An 8,382-nucleotide genomic window follows, 5' to 3' on the forward strand; every position below is an offset into this window, starting at 1 on the left:
CAAGGACAATAAAATGTTATCTTGTGTCCCTATCTGCTGTAAAGCATGTTCTTCCTGTATGTTGTCTACTTGTATTCTAAGGGTGACATCAGGGAACTAAGTGAATAGAGAGTAGGCACTTGGAAGGTTGGAACGTATATGTTCATTTAATGTCCATATAGTTGTTGACAGGCAGCCTGCCCAAAAAGCCAGCGAATGGTTTCTTGTCACAGTTATTTTTTCAATTTTTTATTTAAATTCTTTTGCATTACTTAAGTCTTTCCAAGGCATGAGCTGGTAAACACAACCTTTTTTTTGTTTGTTTATGTTATGTTAGTCACCATACATTACATCATTAGTTTTTGATGTAGTGTTCCATGATTCATTGTTTGCATATAACACCCAGTGCTCCATGCAGAACATGCCCTCTTTAATACCCATCACCAGGCTAACCCATCCTCCCACGCCCTGGTACAACACAATCTTCTCCTCTCAGATACAAATAGCCTAGCATTCAAACAGCATGCACAATACCTTGGTAGCAGCAGTGCACTGTGCCTGCTCCCACTGAAGCCCTGTTCAGTTGTGTATATTTGGAGCATCTTCAGGAGTGTGAATAGTATTGAGAAGAGGAGGCAGGAGGAAACAGCTTGAGCTCCTAGCTGGGAGGAGGTCAGCCAACGTTGTGCAGGGCAAGCCTGAGCATGTCATTGGTGCAAACCCAAGCATTGTTGATATTCTTTAATAGGAACATCTAGTGGAACCCCATGATGGGGTTTTCAGCACCTTTGAGCTGACCCACAACCATGCTGATGTCACAGCTATCTGGCGTGGGATGATGGTCCTGAACTGTAATGCTGTGCTGGATTTTCTGGAATGGAAGCCTGGACTGCTGTCCTTCCCACTTAAAGCTAATGTGTCAATATAAAGTAGTTGGGTTCTGTCCTTATCAAATAACTGGTAGTAATATTGAATAAGGTTGTATTCGATCTGTTCCCAAGTTGGTTTGTCTCTCACTCTGGAGCATCACCGGGCCTCGTTGAGACCTGAAGGGCTGACACTATGTCTTTCTTATCTCTTTAATTCCCTCCTTCTGGAAATCTGATTAGATATTACTTGATTGTATCTTCTATATTATCCTCCACATTGCTTGGATTTCTCTTTCATATCTTCTATTTCTTTAATGCTGTATGCTGCAATCCAACTAAATTCCTCAGATTATATTCTATTTCACCAAGTCCTTTTTAATTTATGTTTTTCTTTCCCTTAAATTCTTTATTCAAATGCCTGCGTTTTTATTTCAATAATTTCTAATTGATTATTTGTCATTTTTGCTATGGTGTTCTGATCTTGCCTTTATGGTATCTATTATTTCCTTCAACTCTTGATTATCTTAAAAATACTTTAAATACTCTTTCAATTTTTCTATTATCTATATAGTTCACAATGTGTTACTTCTTATTTTATTTACTTACTCTCTCATGCTGGTTTGCTTCCTTTTGTGGTATGCAATTTTGACCATAATCTCATCTTCAGAATAACTGTTTCTTTTTAAAAAATATTTTATTTATTTATTTGACAGAGAGAGAGAGAGAGTATAAGCAGGGGGAGCAGCAGAAGAGTGGGAGAAGCAGACTCCTTGCTGAGCAGGGAGCCCTATGTAGGGCTTGATCCCAGGACTCCTCATGACCTAAGTCGGAGGCAGACACTCTCTGGTGCCCCAGAGAGTAACTGATTCTTGAGGCATTCTTCTATGCCATGGATTGTGCAGACTTACTTTAAGCAGTTTCATATTTACTTATGCATGCCATCCTTTATGCTTAGAACACATCCCTTCACAGACCTTTACATCTACTTGTGTGATTTTTAGTCATCCTTCATCTTTCAGTTTAAAATCTCTTCCTCAGAGAAACCTTCCTGGATTCTCAGATTAGCTTTGTTCCCACTCTTATACACTTTAATAGTAGGTGGCACTTTTAATCTATGGAATATTTTATAATCTGAGTTTATAGACCAGTGGTGATTAATATAAATAATATCTAATAAAGAGTTTTATTCTTTATTCCCTCCACAATTTAGGGGAGGAGATGAATCCATATATTCTGTCCAAAACAACTCTAATTAAACTCTGCGATCCTCTCACATCTACTACCTATAAATTCTTAGAATTTTATTGGTTTTTAAACCAACAGAATTTATTTTATAATCATGCAATTCTACTTAAACATGTTGGTCCCATTATCTCTTTTCCCCATAATATGGGCAATTCTGTAGTCAGCATGCTACCAACATATAATTTACTGAATAGTATACAATCCATTGTGAGTGTGGAGAGTTTGGTTCTTAATCCATTCTGATTGCTCTTCTCTTGATACAATATATTTAATGTTTTTTTTCTTTACTTATATCTGGAGAAGGAATATTTATGAACACCCACATTTGATAATATGTGTCTCATATATTTTTAAATTTTTAAAAATTAATACTTTTATTCCCAAATAGAGGGTCAGCTCCATGAGGGTAAAGAATGTTGCCTATTTTTGTTCATCATTACATCTCCAGTTCAAGCACTATTTTTTAAATTTTATTTTATTATGTTATGTTAATCACCATACATTACATCGTTAGTTTTTGATGTAGTGTTCCATGATTCATTGTTTGTGTATAACATCCAGTGCTCCATTCAATACTATATTTTATACATGGATTGTGCTAAATAAATATTTGTTGGATAAATGAATGGTGAGCAAAAATCAATGAAATCACCACAATTCAGCAGCAATCCTGACAGGTAAAGTATTAAGAGGAGGTTTATAAAGTGGGGTGTGGAAGTTCAGAAAGGGACGGAGAGGAAAAGTAATTGTGAACTTGGATGAATAAAGGATCAGAAAAATAAATCACAGCATATAAGCTTTTGTCTCTGAGTTGAAGAGCTTGTAGTTTCCTTCACTCTTTATCATTTATTACCCAAATCAAGATGCAATATTCTGTATGAATAAAAACAGCCAGCCTTTGAAGTATACATATTACACCTCTTGTACTCTTTAGGAGATGATTCTTGAAATGCGACTTGCATCATTTTTCAATGAGTTGTAGCTCCTAACTCATTCACAATCTTACGTTCAATGAAGCAGAGTGTTCCTCAGAACTGGAAAAAGCATCCCTTGGTTCTTTTGATTAAACATCACCCTTACCCTCTCTTACTTGTTATTTCCCAGAATGAGATGGATTCAATATAGTCTTATGCCATTCATTTGTATTAACCAAACTATTAATTAAAAATCTCAAATATATTTAATATTACCAAAAGAATTCAGCTTTTTCTTGTATAATTTATTCGTTTTCCTTTTTTAGGTTCAGAATCTTATTTTCCATTTTTTTCAGTCTTAGATCTTATGTTTTATATTTGTTTTTTAAAATAGTGAGGTTTAATTTTCCCCTGTCTTGGTGTACTGAATTTGTCTTATAGTTTTCTTGAGTACATTTTTTAAACCATAAAGCAATTGATGTGAATTTAAGTGTAAATTTATTAACACTGGATTACCATCATTAAAGTATAGGTACATGTTTGCTTGATGTTCTATGAGCTATCTTGCTTTCAAATGGAGTTTTATCCTTATGTATTGCTTTCTTTTTTTAAAAAATAATTTTTATTATTATGTTAATCACCATACATTACATCATTAGTTTTTGATGTAGTGTTCCATGATTCATTGTTTGTGCATAACACCCAGTGCTCCATGCAGAATGTGCCCTCTTTAATACCCATCACCAGGCTAACCCATCCCCCCACCCCCCCTCCCCTCTAGAACCCTCAGTTTGTTTTTCAGAGTCCATGGTCTCTAATGGTTCGTCTCCCCCTCCGACTTCTAACAACACTGATAGAGCAAGAGAAATTTGTGTTCATTTTCTTTGGCTCTTTGCTAACTGGATCTTTCAAACTCTTTTTCCTTTGATCAATGTGATTAGTTTAAAAGTAAATCTATCTATCATCTCTCTCTCTCTCTCTCTCTCTCTCTCTCATCTACTAATCTATCATTTTCATGCATCTATAAATATATATGCATATTTATATAATAATAATGTCATATATAAAGACTTATAGTTAATGGTTCTGCAAACATTCAGGATTTATGTAAAATTCTGAATCTATATTTCATTGAACTGCATAGAGGTTTTTGAGTGTTGGTCATTAGGTTTAGTTCTTTTTTAATCTTGCCACTTACTTTCTGTGTGTGGTTGAGACAGAAGTTCTTTCATTGATTGTTTCTCATTTTCTTTGCTGATGGCCCCCATCAGACAGACAGGCTCCAAGGTAATTAGCAGAGCTTTCTTCTTGGCTGCTCATTTCCTTAAACTCTCTGCAAGCAGGAAACTTATGAACACTTTGCAAAATTCAACTATATACAGGATAATAATATAATAATAATAAACCTTCTATAGAGATTTGAATATATTTGAGACATAATACACCAATCTATACATGCATAACTGGTAAAGGGACAATCACCATAAAGGCAGTTGGGAGGGGCGTCTGGGTGGCTCAGATGGTTAAGCATCTGCCTTTGGCTCAGGTCATGATCTCAGGGTCCTGGGATCGAGCCCTGCATTGGGCTCCCTGCTTGGCAAGGAGCTTGTTTCTCCCTCTCCCTCCACTGTTCCCTCTGCTTGTGCTCTCTCACTCTCTCTGTCAAATAAATAAATAAAATCTTAAAAAAAAGGCAGTTGGGAAAATAATCATGATGCCATTGAATGGAGTTACCAAAGACTCTTCCACCCAACAAAATTCAGAAAATTTTGTACTTTATAAGCTACTGAGACAAAAACCTATTTGAACTGACCCTATCTTATATTCTGGCTCTGTTATTAATAGCTAAATGTTTTAGGCCTAGGAACTTCCTCATCTGCACCTCTGGGATAATAATAATAATAATGCACCATGGGGCATTTAAAAGTACTACATGAAAATGGGATACAAAAGAGTATTTAAGAGTATCACATGAAATTATGAAGTGAATGCACACAAATTGCTTAGCATGGCAACTTGAATACACAGTAAGTGCTTAAAAAGTATGAGCCATTATTTTCCTGTTGCTTCTGCTGCTGTGTGGTAATTGTTATTTTTATTGTCATAGTGAAAGTTCCCATATGAGAAGTATAGAACATTTATGATATAGGTACAATGACTTAATTTCCTTACTCATGGTCTACTTTGATTGTATTTGTGAAGAAAACTAAGAATATTGGAAAGTCCTTGGCAAAAAGGCTCGTTAGGTGTAGAATACAATGCCAACTCATTTTATATCTACCTTTAGGCTCAAAATCAGATAGTTAGGATTCAGTAGTCTTACAGATTTCTCATAGATTTGCAATTTACTTTGACCTGGAAAAACAACCAATGCCATCCTTAAGATTTTAATGTTACAGATTCACACTTTGATGTATTTTCCCTGATTTGCAATTTGACATGAAGAGACTGTTTGGATCTTAATTTATTCCTACATCTGATTAACCAGTTCTGAGTTCAGATGGTATTGATGATAGGGTTTTGAAAAACTTTATCTGCTTAAGAATATTATGTATTATGTATTTCTCTACTAATACTGTATTTAATTATCTGAACAATATTTCCAGGATCAAAATTCCACCAAAACAGTTTTTACTCAGTACAGAACCAAGATAACATGCTTGTTAGATCTTCTTTCTTACTACCTAAGTTAAATTTTGAGTTTGTATCTAAAATATTTGAAATATTTTTTTAATTAGGGGTGCCTGGATGGTTCAGTTGGTTAAGCATCTGATCCTTGGTTTCCGCTCAGGTCACTATCTCAAGGTCATGAGATGAGTCCTGTGTCAGACTCCTCACTCAGTGGGGAGTCTGCTTGAGATTTTCTCCTGCTCTCTCTCCCTCTACTCCTCACCCACTCTTGTACACACAGTCTCCCTCTCTAAAATAAATAAATAAATAAAAACCTTTGAAATATGTGTGTGTGTGTGTGTGTATATATATATATATATATATATCCAGAAAGGGATTGTATTTATGATTTGAGGAAATAGGTTTTTATTACCAAAGAGTTTTTCAATGTACTTTTATTTATACAATATTATCAATGCAAAACTTTCCTTTTTTGGGGCACTTGGGTGGCTCAGGCAGTTAAGCATCTGCCTTTGGATTAGGTCATGATCCCAGGCTCCTGGTATCATGTCCTGCATTGGGCTCCTTGCTCGGCGGGGAGCCTGCTTCTCCCTCTACTTGCCTCTTTCCCTGCTTGTGCTCTCTGTATCCCTCTGTCAAATAAATAAATAAAATCTTAAAAAACACTTTCCTTTTTTAAGGAAGTTTTTCTTCCCTTCAAGGTATCTCTCTCATATTTTCAATCTTATATGCTATATGGAACAACAATACTAATTATATACAACCAGAGCCAATGATGAAAATCTTCTGAAATTAGATAATCAAGGTCTTTTATTCAAAACCTGCACATAGTTCTAGATTTGCCCTTCAGCTCTGTAGCAATGGGGCCCTTTTTTGGATGAAGTAGTTATCAGAAAGTCCCTAAATAACTTTTTATCATTATGTCTAAAGAAGCATTTTATTAAGATGGGGTAACTTTATGAACTTACATAGTAAGGTGAAAAGCCCCCATAAATTCTGTAACATTAGTACAGACAGAAATTACAATACTTCAGTTACTATCAGGAAGCAATTGGAAAACATAAATTAATGTCCCTGACAATCTTGTTATGGGGAAAGACAGTTTTCATTTGAAGTACTTGCTGACAAGGCTGCAACTTTATTAATACAAAACATGTCATTTAGCCTTAGGACCTACATTTTGGCAGCTGAACAAAATGTAAGAGTTTACAACTGCCTTTCACTGTTGTATTGAGGTAGTCCTAAAACACATCTCAAGCTTCTAGTAAGTGCACAAAATGTTATACTAGATAGAATATGTGAGGGCTACCAAAGAAATTGCAGGTATGACCCTTGCAGTCAAGTTGAGGAAGAAAGATGCAGTTCCAAAAAGAAAAAAAATGAAGAAAACTAACTAGCAGTTTTCCAAGTGTAATACAAATAGAAACTAAATACAGACTGTCTTTGTATAAGAACATATGTGTTAATTGTGCAGTAATAAGGTTAGACATTTGTGTGATTTTTCGGGTATAAAATTCTGTGTCTATTTTACTTTAGCTTTTCTGATTTATATAGCATATAACACAGGAAATCCACGATGAATCAGAAAAGAGGGTAAATAAGTCATCTTGACATCAATTCATACCACTTGTGCTCTGGAGCATCTTTCATTTTAGTCATCCTTTTTCCAAGCCCAAGGTCAAACTTACTTCTCTACGTGCAGGTAGTTCCCCTAGTTTCTCTCTAAAAGCTGGATAATGAACAGATTTATTAATTTTGCCTCTGTTTTTCATATTCATTCTATTCCTTCAAAAGCCTTCTCCTTTAATTAGATTTGAAACTATGGGAAAGTGTTTTCTGAACCTGGCTTTTCAGGGTGAAAGGCACAATTCAAGAACTGTTGAGAAATAACCAGGATCTCATTTTTCTATATTATATAAAACAAGGCTCTCTTAAGACAGAGGCATCTTTTTTTTTAATTTTTTTCCTTCATTTATTTTTGCAATATTAAAATGACAAAAGAATCTTTTTTTAGACAGAAAGTTGGAACATTCTACAAACGAAGTAGCCAGTGACATTTCATTCCCTTGCTCCTCAGCATAAGCACAGAACTACCTGTGAGAAGCAGCTCAGCATATTTACTATCTACCTTGTTTATACAACCGATGCCCCCCACACTGCAATGGAACTGCCCCTCCCAATCACACTTGCCTCAGTCCCAGCATGGCACGCTCCCTCAACCAGAAGACAGGCCAAAACCCCTGTTCACATTGTGACTCTCAATGCAGGTCTGCAGAGCCTTGGTTCCAGCAGCAGTGGCTAAAGTTCTCATTTCACAATCTGAGGAGAGCACACTTAACTTAAAATGTGCCACACTCAGGCCAGGGACCAAACACTGCCCACAAGTGAAGAGAGCCTTTGTAGATGACTGGCCTGAAGGATAAAGCAGCCAGGAGAAAATAGTAGAGCACATGTAAAATATAGTGGAGATATTCTTGTAAGAGCCAGGCCCTATGAAACAGGGAAAACTACATGGCAGGACACTATAGGACTTCTTCATCATAACGCCATCACACTCAAGAACAGGAGACATAGCTGACATTCCTAATACAGAAAATCAGGCACAGAGACTTACACAAAATTAAAAGACATAGAAATGTATCCCAAATGAAAGAACAGGACAAGTCCACGGCCAGAGATCTAAGCAAAACAGAAGTAACATGACTAATAAGAGAATTTAAAGCAATGATCATAAGGATACTTAA

The 8,382-nt window shown here is 35.8% G+C and overlaps 1 pseudogene; it reads right to left on the minus strand.

The window, feature by feature from the left end:
* Nucleotides 1-652: 652 nt before the first annotated feature.
* LOC112809384 (nuclear transport factor 2 pseudogene) lies at nt 653-7,842 on the minus strand (annotated as a pseudogene).
* Between the last annotated feature and the right edge of the window lie 540 nt (nt 7,843-8,382).

The sequence above is a fragment of the Callorhinus ursinus genome, unplaced genomic scaffold, assembly GCF_003265705.2.
Source record: "Callorhinus ursinus isolate GAN/ISIS: 27379988/994484 unplaced genomic scaffold, GSC_fseal_2.0 scaffold33, whole genome shotgun sequence".
Lineage (NCBI taxonomy): Eukaryota > Metazoa > Chordata > Mammalia > Carnivora > Otariidae > Callorhinus > Callorhinus ursinus.